The sequence below is a fragment of the Coptis chinensis genome, chromosome 9 (genome assembly GCF_015680905.1).
Source record: "Coptis chinensis isolate HL-2020 chromosome 9, ASM1568090v1, whole genome shotgun sequence".
NCBI classification, from domain to species: Eukaryota; Viridiplantae; Streptophyta; class Magnoliopsida; order Ranunculales; family Ranunculaceae; genus Coptis; species Coptis chinensis.
This window is the reverse complement of record NC_141464.1, coordinates 38,068,272-38,090,403: the sequence shown is the minus strand read 5'-3', so window position 1 is coordinate 38,090,403 and position 22,132 is coordinate 38,068,272. Positions and strand designations below refer to the sequence as shown.

Sequence of the window (22,132 nt, the reverse complement as noted above, 5' to 3'; positions counted from 1 at the left end):
GTTATATACGCTGAGCACGCGTAAACAAGACGATATTCATAAGCAAAGCAATGAGGCTTTCATGTACTCTTTTCTTCCACACCTCGCATCTTCTGTTAGAGGTTCATACTAGCATATCAGGATTGTTTGGAGTGTTGTTGTGTTTAATTAATATTGGTCTTAGCCTTGCATGAGATTAAGGTCGGGCCGAAGAAAAACACCTAACGTAATTAACCAACAACGGCAATAAACAAGTCTTTCTAGTATACCACTCACTACACCTCTAGCTAGCATACCACACACACCACCTGAAGTAATGGCTGAAGAAAGAGAGTCTCCTCTCTCTGACTTTTACAAAGCCTTGAACGATAGCCCCAAATATATTTAATTTGTTACCCGTTTCATGGGTTAGACCATGAAAAGCCCTATCAACACATGCATAGGATTGACCAAGTCCTTACTACAGTCCACCATCCTACGGTAGGTACTGAACAAATTAAACTAAGGGTATTTCCCTTCACCTTAGCCGATAAGGCGGCGTCTTGGTTAACTGCCCAAGCGCCTAATTCTGTGGACTCATGGGCTAAACTTGTTCAACTATTCATGGAACATTTTTACCCACCGAAGACCGATGAAATGCTTTCAAGATTCATTTCTTTTTCAACAAAATCCTCATGAATCATTTTCAGGAGGCTTGGAATCGCTTCACCCGATCTACTTATAGAGTGTCCACATCATAACCTCACGAAAAGACACGTTAGTTAATTGCCTTTTCAAGGGACTTTTACACCACCATAAAGAAGTCCTTGACATAATGAATGGGGGTAGTTTCTTAAGTAAAGGAGCCTCAGAAGCTTATAAATTTTTAGAAGATCAGACTAAGCGTAATAATAACTGGGGGTAGTGACGCTTATCTCCCCAACGCCTAGTTCTTCTACAACAGTAAAGGCCACCGGTATGTTTGAGAGGAAACCTGATCCGAAACTTAAAAATTTAATTAAATCTCTAACTAAAAACGTAGAGGCTATTTCTGTTCAACAAACGCCTACCCCCGTCATGAATGTCAACTCCAATCCATGTAATTTCTGTTTGAGTCCAGAGCATCCCGACTCCTATTGTTCTTTAAACATGAGCAACAACAATCACAACAAGATAACGTTTGTTCCATTAATAGCAAACCTAACGCAGCTTGGCGACAAAACCCCAACTTCGGTTGGCGGAATAATCAACAACCTCCAAGGTTGTTTAACCCAAATGTTAGGCAAACAAACAATTATAACCAAGCTCAACCACGACAAGGTCAAGCACAAGGTTAGGATAATTATAATAATTATAACAATAATAATTATAATGCTAATAGAGGTATCGTTCTGATAAATAATAACTACCAAAATTCATTCATTAATAATCAACGTGACATAGTTCCTGTCACACAATCAGTAGCAAATACTACTCCATAACCAGATCGTTTTGATACCCTTATGCAATCTCAATAACAACTTTTACAAGTCATCCAACTTTCCTTACAACACTTAGCTCAAGATAAAGTACAACCCAAAGGTGTGTTTCCAGGACAAGCAATACCTAATCCTAAAACACCAAACACAGCCTTTAAAGTAAACGGCAATACTAGTAACGAAATTGTAAATGTAGGAGAGATAAATTCCATCACCACTCTCCGTTCAGGCAAAGTGGTGGATAACAAAGTAACTATGTCTATAGTTACCCCACAAGGAGTTCCTACACCAGATATTGTACTAGATACCGAAACAGAAACTGAAGATCCTACCACTGTAGAGGTACCAATTAAACCACAATCTAAGAAGCAAAAAGCAAAGGTTAGATATCCAGTAGAACCATACGCTAAACATAGTAAGAAACCACCGTTTCCCCATAAATTAGCTATGTTAAAAAGAGATACAAACTTTGACGAGATTAGGGACGTTTTCAAAAATCTAACGATTAACCTACCCTTTCTCGACGCAATTAAAAAATTACATCACCACGCTAAGTTTCTTAAGGAGTTATGCATTACTAGGAGTAGGACAAATATTCCAAAAGACGCCTTTCTCACTGAACAAGTTCCAACTTTATCATAACATAATGGAATAGCTAAGTACAAGGACCCTGGTCGTCCTACTGTACAATGCACCTTAGGAGATACTCACACGACCACTGCTTTATTAGACCTGGGGGCGAGTGTTAACTTACTCCCTTATTATTTATATAAACAAATAGGTTTACAAAAAATGCAACCTACAACAATGACGTTGCAATTAGCTGAAAGGTCTATCAAGTATCCTAAGGGTGTAGTGGAAAACGCGCTGGTTAAGTTTCAAGATTTCTACTATCCTGCGGATTTTGTTATCCTCAATACAGAAGTCGCTAACGACGCTATCCCGATCATTTTAGGGCACCCCTTCTTGGCAACTACCAACGCGCTTATAAATTGCCGCGATGGTTCGATGTCCTTATCTTTTGGCCATCTTTCCGCTGAGGTCAATGTATTTAAACCGATCACACAGGTTCCTAATACCAATATCGATAGAGAGGTTAGTATGATCGAGAGTTTAGCTCATGATTATGTCAAAACCACGTTTCTAAATAATCAGATGCACAAATTCTTTTCCTTTGGATGTTCCAACTTTAATAAGGACTCCTTGGATGTAGAGGGAATTGAGGAAGATTCCCTTCAACTCTTTTGCAACTCTTCTCTGCTACCTCGAGAGTCCCCTCCTATTGATAACCATTCACCCACCTCACATCATTCCCCTTCCATCAATGTACCCCATCCTACACCTTTTCAAAAGAACCTGGAGTTTGCACTTGACCCTCTTATTTCTTCTGTGCTTAATGATTTTCTAAATCCGCCTAATACGGATATAATTCCTGAAGAAAAGGCACATGACACCTACATTTTCAGAATGGAGACAGTTCCTACCTACACCATGAATGAGTTTTGTACTAAACCCACATTCTCATTCTTTCCTGCTAATACTTATCCTTATCCACCATATCTTCCAAAACCATCCATTTTTTCATACTCATTCACTTGGACAACCTCTCGTTCAAAGATGAATAAGAAGGTGCATGCTCGGTTACGTTCTAGGTCTATCAGACTTCGTTTTTATTCCACTAGGTTGTGCCGTAGGAAATCTTGGTGCCTGATTATGTTTGGGGGTGCATTCCATGTTATTTATTTTTGAAAAGACCCACAACTCTTTAGGTTGTTGATATATGGAAACTGCAGGGTATTAATATATATATCCAGTTATTTGTTAAAGTCTCACGTATCTGACTATAAACGACTCATTTGGTTGTCTGGTGTACTTCCTATCACTTTCGTATATTGATAAGTGCACCATTCAGGTAATCGGGCCCTCCCTATGGAGTGTGTGGCTGTAAGTACCAGATCCTAAGTCCACGTTTAACATAATTCACGTTTTCCACTCTTGCATGTTTTCTCGTTTTTTGAGTTATGCCCCTTTATGGTGTGAATTATGCATTTAATGCTTTCTTGTTTTCTTATATTAAATTTTATTCATAAAAAATTAAAAAAAAAAAATTATTTTAAAATCACACACATAGTAAGTTAAGAAGTCTCGGAAATCTGACTTTAAAAGACCCACTTTTTAAAACAAATTTTCTCAACTCTGTGGCTAAAATTTGTTTGGGGGTGGGGTGTTCGTTCCATCATGGATTATTCAACTCTCCAGTTGTGTTGGTTAGACCGTTTAATTGTATTACGATTCGGATTGACATTATCTATGAAATTAGATTTTATTCGTTCACATAACTTACGTCATGCATGCACTTCGAGGCATTTTCAATATTTTTATATGTCACCAATAGTCAGAATAGAGCATTTTATGGATCATTGGATTTGAAATTCTCTACTGATCATTTCCATACCTCATTCGCAAAAATCGGCCCGATAACGAAGCGGCAAATTAAGTTTGAAGTTACGCGAAATATCGAAAAATCAAAATCTGAAAATCAAGTGGGCTTGGGCCCAACTTCGCACGCACGTGCATCTCTTTCCTTCACACCAACAGTCGCGATTCCATTCTTCAAACCGCCATTACCAAATTTCAAAGCTTCAAAAACCTAACCTAAAAAAGTAATAAGAAACCTAAATACACCCACGCCCAAAGTTAAAACCCATCCCAAATCTCCTCCTAACTACAACCACCACCACCACCGCCCTCCTGCCATTTTTTTTAGTTAGAGTGTTTCAAAACAAGTCCCCTACCTTATTCAAACCCACACATCTTATAAAAACTCCAATGGCTTAAAGACGTCGGATATTGCCGGAGCACGCTTTTACTGCCGACCACTTCGCGCCATTTTACGGTGACGAGATGGTTAGGAGAGACTGGAGTGGTTTGTTGTACTCAACAGATGATTTTTACCATGAAGATTTGATCCGAGAGTTTTATAGGATGAGAGACTTGAATGGGGATTGAATTTTTGTTAAGGTGGCTGGGAGGAGGAGAGAGGTTACTACTGGGTTGTTGGCTGAGATTTAAGGCATTCCATCTAGACACCATCTCGATGCCACATTATAGGATTCCCAGTTTACTGTTGTAGAACCTTTGATGAACGCGACTGTTGCGGAATGGAACTATAATGCGAGCTCGCATTGTGTTCGCCAGTCGTCTCTCCAAACCAACCAGTTGGTTGTAGCTCAGTGGATTGGTAGGAATGTCATAGGGAAGGAGAAAGTCAGTGATATCGGCTTGAACTGCCTTCACGTTTTATGGATACTCCAGGAGCAGAAGTATGAGTTCTGTATTTTGGAGTTTTTACGTAACATGATTATGGGAGTTGGAAAGAGTATTGCACCTCTCCCTATTTTGATAATGAAGATCATGATAACCTTGAGAGCGACTCTGAGGTCTGATAGGATTTGCCTGAAGGAGCACCGAAATCATCATATTTATACGGAGTGTATCCAGAGAATTTGGAGGTTGCCTAAAGAGAGGGTAGTCGAGGAGAGTGACTCGGAGGATGAGGATGACACGACATGTTTTGATGCCGATGCCTTGGAAAGGTGTAGGTCGGATGTAGAACGCATGGCTGTGATTCACCATGGCATGCGTTCTCTCAATACTATTTGTCAAGACCTCCGAACTCGGCAGGCTACCATGCATCATAACTTCGAGACTCGTGCCCGGCGCAAGGATAAGCAGTGGGAACAGACGAGGGCTGAGATGTACTCTCAGCGCCAGTTCCGAGATGACATGCTTGCACGCTTGCCACCCCAGGGGGGTTCTTCTTCGGAGGAGGAAGCTGTGAGGCACGAGCGTCGTCGCCACAAGATGGATGGCTCTGGCCCATCGGAAGCCCAAGGGCCATCTGCTTCTCGAGCGTATTCCACTACTAGCAGCGAGTGGTTTAAGGATCTAATAAGTTGATTTGTTTTATTGTATTTGTTTTTATTTAGTACGGATGTAAAAAGATTAGTTCAGTAATTAAATTTGAATTTGGTTGTCGTATGTTATTTGGAATTCAATTTTAATATAAGTTGGTTAATTTCGAATTATGCGTTGTTCTTATCATTAATCCCACCATCCCGAATTGTTTGGGGTTGGTATTATTTAGCCTAACATAATTCGTTATATAATCATCTATTTTCAAAAGTTGTTTTGGAGTGAGGGTTGAGAATATTGTTGATATGGGCATCGCTATAAATAGATATTGTGTTAGAATGAAATCTCGATAAATTATGTAGTATCTAACCTAAATTCAACCTAAAAGATATTAGGTTTGTTTTGGAATAGAGAATATGGGTTGTTTCCATTTTCGGTTTTGGAAATTTTATTATTTCCGGCAATTGCCTTAAAACTTTTTGGGTAACTTCCCGATTCGTTTTAGCAACTTAAATCCTATAAAAACTACATTCATTCTACACTCACAACCCCAACTACATCTCACATTCATCTCTCATGTTTCATTCCCACTTTACCTTATTTTTCCTTCGCACTTCGGCCTCATAGCTCCCTCCGGCACTGCAATGATGGGGCGCCACCGCGCCTCAAAGACTTTGTCGGAGGAATTCTACCCTGAGCACGACCTGCACCCTCTCCAGCATAAACCTGAGTGCCACCTGCGCCCAAAACACTAGAATTCCAGTTTTCATCCCGACCCTGCCATCCCATCGAACTAAAAGTGAGCGCACCCTGCGCGATTACTGGAATTGAAACTCAACAGAGGCAGCAGCGCCCTTTCGAGCATACATTGAGCACACTACCGACCCCCTATGGGCACCAAAAATTTCAAGTTTTACGAGGGTTGTTCCGGGATAGTTGCAGCTATTCTAGAGAGTAGTTTTGTGATGACTTCTCCTATATTAATACCGGAGCAGTCTTTCGAACACTTGTTGGGGAGCGAGTCTTATGGACATTGGTTTCGCAAGAGGATCACGCAGTTCGGATGGAGGCATCTTCTGGTAAGTGAAGACGACTCGTATTCACCTAAGCTTATTGAATTTTTCTATAATAATGTTAAGTTCTATTGTAACCAGGATGGAGAACAAGAATTCTCCGTCACGGTTGATGACACACCCCTAGAATTCAATAAGTATGTGGTAGCATTAGTTTCGGGAATACCAATACCTGATCCTATTCACACGTGGGGATATATGACCGATAATTCATTTCTCTATGACTATATATATTTCCATGAGTATTATGGGGGAGGGGTATTTCGTATAATGGACTAAGGGCGTTACAACATAGCCCTTGGTAGTCTGTCCCTAAATATAGGCACCACCATGTTATTTATCATCATGAATATTCTAGGGGAGTTTCAGTTTACTTCTGCAAATAGTATCTCTGGTGACGTTTTCATTGCTTTAGCTGAGGGACGTCACCGATATGACATTCCCCGAGTATTAGTGGCTAGTCTTAAGAGAGCCCAAAGCATGCGCCATAAGTATCTTCTTATGCATGTTTTAGTTTGCCACATCCTGCGCAGTTATCTACCAGAATTATGTACCCAGTTCACGGATTGGAAAAGGGTTGAAGTCATGAGACCCACCAATTGGGTAGTTCCCTCATTTCGAGTAATGACTTGGCCGGGATGGCAGGTGTAACCTCATTTGGTTGCTCCTTACACCCCATCAGACATAGTAACACTAGAAAGGTTAGCACAAGTTGACGACACACACGGCGTCGGGCTTGGCAAGTTATCATGGCCTGGCAAGATGCGAAAGAACCTCATCTCTTTGAAGAGGGAAATGAGGAGGACAATGTTTAAATGGGAGTCCAGGTAAGTTTTTATTTTAGTTAGTGTCTGCTTATGTCCCAAGCAATATATTTCTCATTAACCCCATAACGGGTGGAACTCTTATAGAGTTGCGTTAGTTTTCTTTTCTATATTAGTATGTTATAACCTTATTTTGCAGATGTTCTAGAATTTCATGCGTTTCAATGGTATTTTCCTACCCTCTTTATTTAAAATACTTTGAGGACAAAGCATGCTTCTTGTTTGGGGGGGTCATAAAAACACGTGTAATTAAGACATCTGTTAGGATATAGATATGTATAATATGCATTTGTTTTCTAGTTAAAAAATTCAAAAAATTTAAAAATATATATAAAAAGAATGTTATACACTTAGGAACATTGGTATTGTTTTCTTTCTCTATGCTCTCAATAATCTAGAAGTCTCACGTAGCTTTTGCATTATAATAGTTTTTAGAAACTTAGGCTAATATGTAGGTAATAATCCTTGCATCTATCTATAAATATGTTACATGAGTATCTATGATTGTTAGCAGTAAGTTTTTGAAATCTAGGCTAGAGTACTTATTCTACAAATCTTGTGAGAATATAGCCTAAAGCCTTATATGAGTGACACATTTGAGAAATGACACAAGGGAGAAATAAAATCCGGATAGAGAAATCACATGTCCACTTGCTAGATCACTATACCATATCCTAAGTGAGAATTTAGGCCCTCTTTGGATCGATATAGCCAGAAATTCCAACCTATGAATTATTTTCCGCTAGTCGCCTCTCTGAGCCTTTCTTTAGCCTTTCATAAACTACAAATCCTTTACCCTGTTACAAAACAAAACAAAATAAAAAATCAACCTACCTAATTCTTTGAATAAGTTTGAGAATAGAGATGAAGAATAGAAAAGAGAATAACCTTTGAAATCAAGAACTCGTTAGTCGCTTTAGAAAAGAAAAGTAAGTTTCCAGCCAAATAAAAAATAAAAAAATAAAAATAAAAATAAAGAGTTAGAACTCCAAAAATAGAATCAAGGAGTCAAAAGCCAAAGAAAAAGAGAAAAAAATATAGCTAAGGATGGAAACAAAGTGTAGAAGCAAAAGTAAAGAATAAGGTTTTCTTTAGTTACATTATATGAAGACTCTATTATCTTTGACTTGTTCTCTTTGAATATTGATTTCATTCCTTCTTAAACCATCTCCTAATCCCCCAACACCTAATAAAGACCTCTAGCTCAATTAGGAATAGGATAGTGTGATAGTAAGTGGCAGATGTGTTTGATCGACTCCGGCTTCCTTGTGTGTCATTGAGTTTATAAGGTAAAGTGTGCCCACCGCATTTGAAGCAAGAAATAAACTTGAGCGGAAAAATCAAAGTGGTTTTTGTCTTGACATTTATGTGAGGACCTACTTAAGGACACTATTCCGAGTTTTCAGAAACGGACCTGCTAGTTCATCTCATAGTATTACTCATTGTAAATATGTTTATTCGTAGATGATAGATTATTATGCATATATTAGCTTAGGTTCTGACTTGATTATTCTGTATTCATTGCTAGTGAGATGTATAGATAATTGAGACATAGATAAGGAAACAATAGTTTTATTTCGAAGTCGTTGTAGTATAGATGAAGTTTGTGAGTACCTTCACTGGAAAACTCTCACGAGGCTATAACTCGTCCAGTAGGGAATTCCTAGTGGTTTAACGCCTTGTTGCATATAGTCAATGCAATCGCACTCGGCTAAACGAGATTAGTTAGAACTTCATTTTTGGTCACTTATGATAATTTCTCATATTTGCTTGAGGACGAGCAAAATGCTGTTTGGGGGTGGTTTGATAAGAGCCCAAAACTGTAGTTTTAACCCCTTAATAATACTACTTTTAAACCAATTATGCGAGTAATAAATAAGAGTTAATGCTAATTGCGTGCTTTTATGTATTTCAGGCATGGAACTCAATTATGTGCAGAAATGTGCCACTTTGGAGATATAAAGGAGCAAAGGGTTGGTTGCTAAAAAGTTCTGTGATAAAGGCCAAGGTTCAAGGAGACAAAACCTTTATGAAGCCCGGTCAAAAGCTGAAAAGTCAACACGGGCAAAAATAGTGCACAAGTCAGCAGAACTTCGAAGACCATATCTTTAGACTCAAGCCTCGGATTTAGGCCTACCTTAGGTCAAAACGACCGACTTGGAAAGAGCTTTCCAATGGTTCAAGCCTTGACCCAATCAGAGGAGCAGAAGTTGATGAAAAGTCTACTAAAGTCAAAGCCAGCTGAAACGGGCTTTGTGGACTGAAGAAATTGGGCTTTGAGCTCGATTTTCCGACCCAAAACATGGCTCCTCAGCCCATGCACGAAATTGTGGATCTGGTCTCCTCCTTTACATAAAACAAGACTTAGCTCTTAAGAAGGAGATAAAGATAGCTTAGATAAAAAAGTAGCCATTAAAATAGCTTGTAGATCTAGTTTTTGAATTGAATTAGTTAAATTAATTAGTTTCATACATTGTTTTAGATTAATTCTTTGAATCATAGTTCTTCATTGATTAGATAAATAAAATAGTTATTTCTTGTTCATTTCGATATTGTCATTTAAAATTGTTAGATCTAAATTCAGTTGTTGTTATTCAATTCTTAGTTATTAATTTAGAATTCAATTATTGTTAGTTAAATTTAATAAAGTTATTATCTTTATATTATGTCTAGTTTTAATTCACATCGTAGTATAATTTACACCATTGCTCTCATTAAACTTTGAATAGATTAGTCAATCTATGAAACTTGAATACTAAAGAACTAAAAGTGGAACGAACTTTTTATTCCACTCTATTTCGATAGAATTGAGAGTATAGAAATCTTTGATAGCAACGCGTAATTAAGTTTAGTTTCACTTGTGTTTTGAGTTTCATCGTTCATTTCGTAGGTAAATTATTCAATTTTACGTATATCAATTATTGAGTTAAGAATCTTCTCTAACATTTTGGATGACAGATATTATTCCTGCTTAATCAATTTACTCGAGATGGACTACTCTGTTTGTCCTCGGTTGTGTTTCTAAGTTACAAGTCATGTCTAGCGTGATATCCCTCCAGTTTCTTTTGTATGAACTAGCGTACTGTGCCTAGTCCAAGGACAACTAATATCTGCCCCAAGTCTTTGATTCTGATTAGCATACCATGAAAAGTCTTGGGACCTCTGCTCCTATGTCTTTGATTTAGACTGGTGTACCATGTCAAGTCCAAGGACAACTATTATCTGCCCCCGAGTCTTTGATTCAATTAGGACTGGCATACCATGCCACGTCCAGGGACCTCCGCCCCAAGTCTTTGATTCAGACTAGTGTACCATGCCAAGTCCGGGGACAACTATTATCTGCCCCTGAGTCTTTGATTCGAACTGGCATACCATGCCACGTCCAGGGACCTCTGCCCTAAGTCCTTGATTCGGATTGGTGCACCATGCCAAGTCTAGGGACAACTATTATCTGCCCCCCAAGTCTCTGATTCAGATTAGCATACCATGCCAAGTCCGAGGACAACTGTTATCTACCCCCATGTCTTTAATTCGAACTGGCATACCATGCCACGTCTAGGGACCTCCGCCCCAAGTCTTTGATTTAGACTGGTGCACCATGCCAAGTCCGGGGACAACTATTATCTGCCCCCTAAGTCTTTGATTCAGACTAGCATACCATGCCAAGTCTAGGGACAACTGTTATCTGCCCCTGAGTCTTTGATTCGGACTGGCATACCATGCAGTGTCCAACGACCTCCGCTCCATGTCTGTGATTCGGAATGGCATATCATGCCATTTACAGGGACCTCCGCCCCTATATCTGATTTGGACTGGCGCACCATACTAAGTCCGGGGACAACTATTATATGCCCCATTTTCTTTTGGAGAACAAATAAAAAGATTTATGTTATGGAAAAGAAAATATCATTTTCATTACATATCATTTACAATACATTATATCAATTGCATTATTTGATTCGGATCATTTTACCAGTTTCTTCTTCCATGATTCTGCTAACAATGTTCCCACATCAGTGAGTTTCACTTCATTATCCTCGCTCAAATTTACCATTTATACCTCCTCCACAGTTAGAATCGGTCCGCGGATGAGGCTTATCCGCAGATAGCCCTATTTGTAATTGATATACTTTCTCTTGGGGCTTAGAACTTTCTGCCCCACCATTTCTCTTCACCATATCTTTCCCCGTAGCGAAATAACTTGCTTGTGTTGTGGATTGGTCTCCCTTGATTTCATAAGTCCCTACTGTAATAGGGAATCTAACCACGTATTTGGTAATAATAGGTAGATGGGACATCCTTCATTGCATGTATCCATTTGCGTCCCGAAATCATATTGTACTGTGACATGGAATCTACAACCACGAATGTAGTTATGATGGTAACCGGACCTGCAAATACTGGCAAATCTATCTCTCTAATTGGTTCAATCATGCTTCTATTGAAACCAAATAAATTGCTTTTAGCTTGTCTCAATACCACACAGTCTATACGTATTTCATCTAAAGCAATGCAAAATATTAAATTAACAGAACTACCACAATCAATTAAAATTATTTTGGTGAGATATTTACCTAGCTACTATTAGGATTACTACTAGTGCGTCATCATTTGGAAGACTTACCCTTTCTCTATCCTCCTCCATGAAAGTGATATTATTGTATCCTATGACACTTTGTGTTATTGCCCTAGGTAAAAGACTCACTTCGTACGCTTGCTGCATCTACATAGTCCGCCTCATCTTAACTTTTTGTATGTTCCGCGTTGAAATTTCACCACTGAATATGACATTTATGGTTCCCAGAATGCGATGATCCTCCGGTATCCTTACCTCTTCTCTATTGTCCGTGATAAACTCTCTTAAATTCCCTTCATCTATCATTTTTTGGACCAACCACTATAGCACATAACATTCATTTGTTCTGTGATTCCTTATTTGATGGTGCTGGCAATATGGTTTGTCTAGTCTTTCCTTTGTATGATTTTGTGGTGGAATGTAATCTTGTCTATCCTTTATGACTCTAAAGATATTTTCTAGTGGTTGGTTCAACCTTGTATACACCTTCTCTTGGTAAGGTTTTTTGCCCCTCTCATCTAGCCTCTCTCTCTCTCTTTAGGTCTTTCCATCTTGTAACCCTTACTACCGTAGTCCCCTTTGCCTTTCCTTTCGCTTTCCTTCTCTTTCGTGGTATATAATCTTCACATCTGATGTATTTCTCCAGCTTCGGATACAATTTTGCCATACTTGATATCTTATATATCTTCATTTCTAATGATTGACATGTGTACCTCACTTCCTTGGCAGACTCTGTTTCTGAAAGCTATTACCGTGGTATTCTCGTCCAGATTCTCCACTTTCATAGCCTCTGCGTTGAATCTAGCAACAAATTCTAGCAAAGTCTCCCACTCTCCTTGCTTCACATAGAATAGTGTGGATACATCCACTGCCCTCTTCTTATAGTAGATATAATTCATGAATGCCCTTTCCATATTACTAAATCTGCTTATACTTCTCGTTGGTAGCTGGTAGAACCAATCAGATATTACTTTTTTTCAAACTCACTGGAAAAAGCATACGCCATAAGCCATCAAACTTATCTTCTTGCCATAACGCCAACTATTGGCGAAAGTGCTAGAAATGATGCACGGATCTCCTTTTCCATCAAACTAGTCAAACTGAGGTTGTGTGAATCGACTTGGGACCTCCGTTCCTCTTACCGCCACCGCTACTTGGATTGTGATTCAGTCCTGCTATTTTTTGGTTCGCCGGTCCTCTGTTTTCCGACAACACTAGCCTTATAGTTTCAGTTTCTTTCTCCAACATATACGTGTTGAACTTGTTGTAGAGTAACTCCATTTGCAACTCCTTCCTCTTCTGTTTGTAGCCATGTAGCCATACTCCTCCTTTCTACCTTGGACATGGTCGTGGGTTAAGTTTCCCCACAGACGGCGCCAATTGTTATGACCTAATTCTTCCTCATCTCTTTTGTGAGTTTCCTTATACTAGTCCCCCCCCCCCCGGCCCCTCTATTAGGTTTTCTATTCTCTTATACTAGGTCCCACGTGATCTTTCTTTCATCCATCTACTCTGCTACTCCCACGTGTCCTGTACTACGTGGCATACATGTCCACCGCCTAGCCAATTATTCAATATCCTACACTCTATGGTTTATGCATACTCCTCTTTGGACTTCGTCCTCACAGCGCCCATTCATTCCTCCGGACCTATGAAGCACATTAGGCTCAAACTAGACCATAACAATGATTATGGAACTAAATTTAGTTTCGTGCTCCTTAATCATATTATAAAAAGTCAAGTTGGCGACAATAATATACATGTTCCCCATTACTTGGAGACTTCCTCTCCAAAAGGTTCGAGATTTCGCAATAACGTACATTTTTTTTTTTTTTTGTGATAATCTACATAGCGAGAATATTGTATCCTCAAAAGAATTACCAAAATCCTAAGTTTTTAGGTGTGACAACGTTTAGGAACAAATGACTCGAGACACTCTCTATGGGATTTCAGAGAAGGAGAAAGGAGGCAAAGCAGGGGGTAGGTGGAGTCGTGGAGACTTACTAATGGTGTGATTGAACCTTAGGTAGGCTACCAACGTACCCAATTTCAAATTGGCAAAAGAGTTCTCCTTATATAAAGCACAAGTATGCGAACCGTGTTACGCATCGGTTTTTTTAAGTCTTGAAACCTGTCTCTCGAGATCGATAGTTAGTATGGTTTCTTTATATTCTAATTGTAAATGGTATTTGTAATTATATATGAGAGACTCGTCTTTTTTAAAAAAAAAAAAACAAAATGGGAGATAATTATGTTATTTAAGTGATATTATGGAGGTTCTTTTAAATTATCAATAATAAAATAGGGCTTGTTTTAATTTCAATGTGGAAATTAGGGGTAATTATTTAATTTAAGTAACATTAGAGAGGTGTTTCTAAATTATTAATAAAAAAGAGACCTTGTTCAAATTATATTAATAGAGGGAGGTGTTTCTAAATTAAGTAAATAAGGAGATCTTAAATTGCCTACTCGATATTGGGAAGGGTATTCTGGAAGACCCGGCTATCATATAGTGTAGATATGATCTCTACACTATATGATAGCCGGGTCTTTAGGAAGCACCTTTATCAACCAAACAGTGTATTTTTAATCTTTCTATTTTAATATTTTAGAACCACCTCCTTTAATTATTCTAATCAACTCCCTCATTTTTAAACAATTTACAAAAAACTCCCTCACTTTAGTGAAATTAAAATTAGCTTCATATTATTTAAAATAATTTAGAAAACCTCCTTCAACCCCTCCTAATGTTTTTATATTATTTTTTAGATTAGAACTAGAATTCAAAAAATCATATTATCCGAGAGATGTTAGAGTGACAGGTTTAAAGACTTGAAAAAATACCGATGCCTAGCACGGTTTGCATACTTGTAGTATCTACTAGTCTATGTCCCTTCTAGGTAGAAGGCATAGATTAATTAGAACTCTTATAGGAGAACAAAACTTCCTTGAAACTAAACATGAGAAAAATCATAGTTTCTACCACAGTGTCTCATGTTTTGTCAGAGCAAGCTGCTAAAGTTCTACATCCCTACTTTCTCTATTTCTTGGTCATTTTCCCTGTTCTTGCTTTCAATTTATTTTGTCTTTATATCATAAAATTTTGGGGCGCGGTATTTACACCCCACTTAATGGGATCGGCACCCCTTTAGCAAAAGGGTAGAAGAATAACGGTTATTCCAAGCATGTCACAGCTCAAGCACCCCATGTAAAAAGAGTTACGGCAGCCAAGTATCGCGAGAACCAAATTCTCACAATACTTATCTACCCTGAGAACCACATTCTCACTAACACTACTACAGAATGACACATATACCACGGTCAATAAGAACGTTTATACCACGGTTCTTTCAAAAACCGTGGGAAATACTTATATACCACGGCGGAAATGTCTTTGGTCATTGGTTTACTAGTATATGTCACAGTTAGATGAAAACCGTGGGATAAGTTGGGCCATATACCATGGTTAGTTTTTTTTCAGCATGAGAGTACTCCACATCCCCACTATCTTAAACATAAACAGTAGTATATAAATTTTTCCACTTTCTACCGTGGTTTATGACTTTATCCCAAATAGTCAAATACGCGAAAAAAAAAACACAAAGATTTAAACTCATTCAAATTGGATTCCCGCTATTCTCTCGGTCTCTCCCCACAACTTCTACAACTCTACGACTCTTAGGATTCCCGCAACAGTGAGAAAACCCACCGTCACTACACCATAACAGTGCAAAGAATTGGATTTCTTCTCGACCTCAACTCAATAACACAACAAAGAGAAACCCTTCCCTCTTAACTCCGCATGATGTTTTCTCCATGTTTCTTTATCTATTCGAATTCCACCTTCGTTCGAAATTGAACTAAAGGAAGCAGTTTTTGTTCATAAAACATAACCTCTCTCTCTCCTCTCCTCTCACTACCGCTACCCTCTCCTCTCTCTTCCACTCCCTCTCACTGCAGCTACGGCTCAATAAAAACTAGGGGTAAGTTGTTTTTTTTATTTCTCTGAATTAATTATTTTTCATCTCTCTTAATTAATTGTTTTTCGTTTTCACTATTTAGTTGGGTTGATACAACTTCGATTTGGATCAGCACCTAACTACTAATGACTTCTCCTCAATCTCTGTCATCTTTATCAGGTAACCCATCTTTTTTACTCCCTATTGTTAGATTAAAGTTAGTATTTTTAAGTTGATTGGGTTTTGTTTTTGTGGTAAATAATGTTATATATAGATGGCACGAGAAAGATATCATCCCAAACAGAAGATAGCTTAATGGGGATCTAATTATTGCATATACTAACGCCACGATACAATGAAAGCAATTAAAGTAAGTGATTCAGAGTTACAAAATAGGTTCGGGGTATTTAAACATGGTATTTGGATAGGAAATCATATGGGTCCAAAGTGTTAAGTAACAAAGGTGGATTTATTTACTTCTTAGCTCCAACACCTGAGTTGTGGACATTGGTTTTAAGTCATAGGACACAGATTTTGAACATTTCTGATATTACTTTTGTGGTTTCCTTCTTGGAAATTGTTCCTGGTTGTGTAGTTCTTGAATCTGGGACTGGTAGTGGTTCACTTACTACTTCTTTGGCTAGAGCTATTAACCCGACTGGTCATGTTTATACTTTTGATTTTCATGAACAAAGAGCTGCATCGGCTAGGTAAGGTGTCAATATGTTTATTATGCATTGTATTGAAAATTGTTAGCCATATAGAAACATGTGGCCAGTTCTATCAAAGCTTTAGGTTGATATTTACAGTTAGACTTGTGGATTGAATTTCTAGAACTGGGAATGTAATTGGGAATTAACCATTTTATCTTCTAAATGAAAATGACGAAAATGTGCATTTTTTTTAGTTTCGGTTAAAATGTTAGCTATTACGGAACTATTGTATTGTTATGTTATACACTTTGAATGACAAAAGCTGTTTTTGAAATTCCGTAAAATTTATTTCTACACGTGAACTTCTTGCAGTTGCAGTTGTTCAAGATCTGTACAAGACTTTGAATTACCCTTCACAGCTAATAGGGTGGAAATCAGATGGAGGTGATCCTTGTGAGGAGCCATGGAAAGGAATATCATGTTTTGGGTCTTCTATTATATACATGTAATTTATAAGCCCTCTCGTGTTTTCGAAAGTGTGCCTTTCATCTCTTTTTGTCGATAATTTGAACTTATGCCTCCTCATCTCTTCGAAACCCAAAGATAGTGGACTTGACATTGGTGGATACCTTGGTGGGCAACTTGGCAATCTATTAAGTTTAAAGCGGTGTGAAGTGTCTTCACCAAAATCTTTCAAAATTAACTTTGAGTGGATCCTAAGTTGTACTGAGATAACTTTGAGTGGATCCTAAGTTGCCGCGACTACACCGAATTTAAGAATTAGGACACACTCTTGGGACTATATACCCCGTCTCTAATTAGGGAGGCACGTGAGAGAGCAGCTGATGATGCTCGCCTAAGGGTGTAAAAGGCTACTGTTGATAAGGTCAATGCTTTGAGTCACGCGTGGCGTTAACGCGTCTTCTCTTGTCAGAGAATACAAGCTTAGGCACGTGAAGGGCAGCAGCCGACGCTAAGGAAAGAGCAGAGAAGGTAGCTGCAGAAGCAAAAGAGAGAGCTGCTGTTGCAAGAGTTGAAGCAGACGCGACGGGCAAAAGAGCAGAGCAAGCTTGGCGCCGAGAGGGCAACCGCAGAGGCTTGTGAGAGGGCTACTACAGAGGCTCGTGGAGAGGGCTGCAAGAGAGAGAGTCAACAAAAGAATGAGAATGATCTTGAGTCTTTCTTCGGGCGGTAGAGCTAGCAAAGGTGCACCAAGGCCTATGAGAACCACAACCCGCATGCTTTAGGGGAATAAGATTAGAAGCAAGATATTGTTTTTTTTTTTTCTGAAATATTAGCGGACTATTATTTTCGTCTTTGTTTTCTGCATCGAGTCTACTTTTGAGTCCCAATTGAAAAAAAAAACAAAGACTGAAACAGCCCGGCCGGACATCTTACGGAAACCTCGTCGACCATCGCGGAAGGCATCCTCAACTACAAATATTGTTGATGATCTCACTTCAATCTTTGGAGGTAATCTTGTTGATTTTACACTTTCTCTTGTGCCGAAGAAGCCTTCCGGCAATAGTAATCAAGAGAGCTCCTTTAAAGTATGCTAATTGCTTAAATTCTACTTTGTTAAAGGTGCTTCGTGATCTGGAGAATTCCAGGACGTTGAGGGGGAAACTGAAGAAAGACGAAGAGCGAGACTGGATCGCCACCAACGTACACAGGAGCGCGCGGTCTGTGGAGATTAGCTTTTCTCTATTTGTTTGTGTTTATGATTATCTTTACTTGTCATCTTATAAATGTAGAAAACCTATTCAAGTGCATTGACTAGTTTCATACTAAATTATTCATCAATATTATTTCTCTTTTTTATGAAAATTGTTGTCAAGTTTTTTATGGAGTCTCTGTCCTCAAGCAAAAGCATTGGCAGAAAAGAATGAGCGTGACCGATCAAACTCGGAGAGATCGCAGAGAGAGACATGTAAGTTTTGCAGATCAACACATTTATGGTTTTGCTCTTTTGCCTGTTATGAGTTTATATATAAAAATGCCTCTGCTTTGTAGATATTAACACTTCCATCCAATTAGTTTTTTTAGATGCTTAGCACTTATAAAGGAGTTGTGTTTCTCATGTATTCCTTCTATTGAGCACTTGAAATAGACATACTTCTCAAAATCGCTTATTGTGAAGTGCGGTCCTCACATTGCAAAGGGTTGATGGGAAACGAGTTCCGCTGAAGTGGGACAAGATCAAGGTAAACAAATCCTACACATTATTGTCTTTTTCTTTGAAAAGTATATGTTCACATATGTTATGAGTCTATATGTTAGGGCCCATATCAACCAGGTGGCACAGAGTGTGGGTATTATACAATGAAGTTTATGAGGGAAATAGTAGAAGCTTGTTCAACTGGATCATTTGAAAATAAGGTATTCGAAAGTTTTGACAAACACTTTATTTGGCTCAACAACTTCGCCTTATTCTTATATAGTAACTCCACATGTTGTGCTTTGACTCATCCAGATAACAAATTTAGAATTGAAGGAGACATACACGCAAGATGAACTTGACGGTGTTCGACTCGATATTATTCAGTTCATCCAGGAAAATGGGGTGTTTCAGTCGGAAGCGAATGAGGATGAATTTTAGCTATGTTCGGACCAGTTTAATTTATGAGTCTTACCTTTTTAATTTATGAAAAGGAATTTGAAGTTTGTTTTCTTAGTGCACTCAAAAAATTGATGGAAGTTTTTTTTTTATTATTATTATCTTTTTTTGCAATGTTTGATAGTTTATTGTACATTTTGGAATTTGTTGGGAAGATGGAAATGTTGTATGTATGCAGGCTATGTAAATTTTGTTATGCAGGTTCGGTTTTTAAGTGGAAGACTGTTACTAGCATTATTATTAATATATATATATATATATACCACGGTTTGGCATAAACCGTAGTGTTTAGTATAACTATATACCACGGTATTATAACACATACACTAATATAAACCACAGTTTCAATAGCTTATATGTCACGGTTATGTTGACAACCGTGGTATATAATGGGCATTACAAACCACGGTTCTTTGAAAAACCGTGGTATCCGTTAAACATATATACCACAGTTTTGCTATTATTATATACCACACCACCCATTATCACGGTTGTATAACAGTGGTAAATATATTTATACCACACTTAAAAACAGTGGTATAAGTGTCATTCTGTAGTAGTGTAACTCCCTGCCGTGAGGACTAACTCCCTACCGTGAGAACCACACTTTCACGGTAGCTTGGTGCCGTGAGAAATTTTGAGATTTTTGTTATTATTTTGCCTACCCACGGTAGTTATATCCCGCGAGAGCTGAAATTAACCTTACGGCCAATCCCTATCGTGAAATATATATATTCACGATAATCTTCTACCATGAGACACTTTAAAATGGTGGAGTGCTTCTGTATTTAAATTTTAGGGGTGTGATTACCAAGGAATTATTAACAGGAGTGCCATTCCTATTAATTCCTACTAGCATAAGTGTACGTGCTACGCACGTAGGTAGCAAAAGAAGCCTATGCCACTATACACCCAAAAAGCATGCATTCAAAATAAATTTGTTATGATCTATTTTAAACGTGTTTAAGTTTCATATAAATAAGTAAACAAACATTAGGAGACGTACACCAACTTAGTAAATCTAAGGAGTTTTTAGCTTGCTAAAATGTAAATATTAAAATTATTAAACTCTATGTAAGATACAACTGAAAGTTAAAGGGCAATACACTCAAATTACAAAGAAACACCATGTAAAATCAATACAAAAGCGGTGGAATCTGGTACATCATCTCCATGTCTTAGTAACAATCCATGACCTGTAACACAATTAATATGAATTAGCTGGAGTATGAAGTGAGATAAACATGGTAGTAACATTGATATAATATAAAAATGTGCATGTTAATTCAAAGACAGTACAATTCAACTAATTTTCAGCAACACATGTTTCATAAGTTAGTAAAAAAAATATAATGCAATCACTATTTGACCACACCCCACCAACAATTGAGATTAACCAAAACTCACCAATGTGCTTTTAACCGAGATTAATTGGTCTATATAGAAACTTTCAATAGATTGTAGTTGTCCAAGAGTTTACACTACCATGAACATTGGAAAATGACTTAAAAACATGACAAAGATTACGCGTAATCTCTGTATCATTTAAAATTAAAATCTTTCACTCCTCCCACAGGTCCATATGTGAAATTTCAAGTTACATCATTTTTGTAAATGTTGTTACAACCATCTGAAAATCAACATAAGGAGAAGAGATAAAGACCTAAAAATCCACGAAAAGGTACACCTGTATGGTCCCACTTCCTCGTTGCAAAAACATTGGCCATTGCAACCACTCTTGCATGTCTTTTCACCTATTCTCTATAAACAGAGCCAGTGGGTTTAAGTAAGTGTTTGGGTAAGAATTTACCCAAACACTCTATTGAATCTGCAAGGGAAGATGTTGTATAAAGAGTGAGACTATCTCTTTAATGGTTACCTACGTATCCAGAATATGTTTCTAGAATCAAGTCTCCAAAATGTAGTTCTTTGTTAAATGAAGAGTCCTATTTATAGAAATAGAAAATAAGAGTTCTGAGAGCACAATGACTCTCACTAGATAGGATTAGTTAACTGAACATGTGACCGGCTCAGGTGATTAACTAGACCTGTGGGCCATCCAGATGTCTAACTTAACATGTGAGCCGTCTAAGTGGCTAACTAGAACTGTGAGCCATCCAAGTGGCTAACTGGAACTGTGAGCCGTCTAGGTGGCTAAGTGGACTATGAGCCATCCAAGTGGCTAACTAGAACTGTGAGCCGTCCAGGTAACCAAGGATCGATCTTTTAGACTTAATGTAAAGACCTTAATGGAATCCATTAGTAAGGGTACTAATATGGTGGTACATACATCGCCCCCTCTTTGCCAGATGGAATTTATTCGATTTGGTAAAGAAGAAAGTCACTGAAATAAGAGTTTGGTATCGCAAATACAAACCAGGACTTTGATTGCACAAAGTTTGGTATCGCAAACGCAAACTCTACGACTTTAATTGCCTAGAGTTGGTATCGCAAACCCAAACCAGGCCTTTGATTGTACAGAGTTTGGTATCGCAAATGCAAACTCTGCGACTTTAATTGCCTAGAGTTGGTATCGCAAACCCAAACCAGGACTTTGATTGCACAGAGTTTGGTATCGCAAACGCAAACTTTGCGACTTTGATTAACTATTTTTTGTTTATAGAGAGTTAGTTCCTGAAAATCATCGCATGAACGCCAATGCAACTTTCAAAAATACTCTAGTGTTTGAACAAATTTATCTCTTAACATGTCTTCTTCGCCCCCAATTATGATATGAGTTAGAAGACTATTGAAGTCAATGCACTTTTTCTGCTGGTATCATAGAAATAACTATACGTTGTAGTGTTTTTGACAATGTATACATGTTCGAGAAATTTGATTGGCATCTAATTGCATACGAGGCCACCAATATCCCTGGGTCATTGCTTTATGAGCCAAATTCTGACTACCGACGTGATTGCCACAAATGCCTGCATGAATTTCTTTCAACACGAGTAAGCATTTTGCTTTGGTGAGGCATCTAAGCATGGGGGATAAAATATTTCTCTTTTTATACAACTATGGATCACCATTGGACGATGTTATTGTTAAGAATTTCCAAGCGTCACGCTTGACAGTC

The 22,132-nt window shown here is 38.1% G+C and overlaps 3 long non-coding RNA genes across 3 annotated transcripts; all 3 read left to right on the top strand.

The window, feature by feature from the left end:
- Nucleotides 1–15,449: 15,449 nt before the first annotated feature.
- Nucleotides 15,450–16,084, top strand: LOC147475871 (uncharacterized). Its single transcript, XR_015208715.1, has 3 exons — nucleotides 15,450–15,807; nucleotides 15,887–15,963; nucleotides 16,058–16,084. It is a non-coding gene; the product is annotated as an uncharacterized LOC147475871 (long non-coding RNA).
- Nucleotides 16,085–17,853: 1,769 nt separating this feature from the next.
- LOC147475870 (uncharacterized) lies at nucleotides 17,854–18,281 on the top strand. The gene is made up of 2 exons (XR_015207196.1): nucleotides 17,854–17,909; nucleotides 18,021–18,281. It is a non-coding gene; the product is annotated as an uncharacterized LOC147475870 (long non-coding RNA).
- Nucleotides 18,282–18,503: 222 nt separating this feature from the next.
- On the top strand, nucleotides 18,504–19,041 carry LOC147475869 (uncharacterized). The gene is made up of 3 exons (XR_015209634.1): nucleotides 18,504–18,640; nucleotides 18,717–18,815; nucleotides 18,910–19,041. It is a non-coding gene; the product is annotated as an uncharacterized LOC147475869 (long non-coding RNA).
- Nucleotides 19,042–22,132: the final 3,091 nt, after the last annotated feature.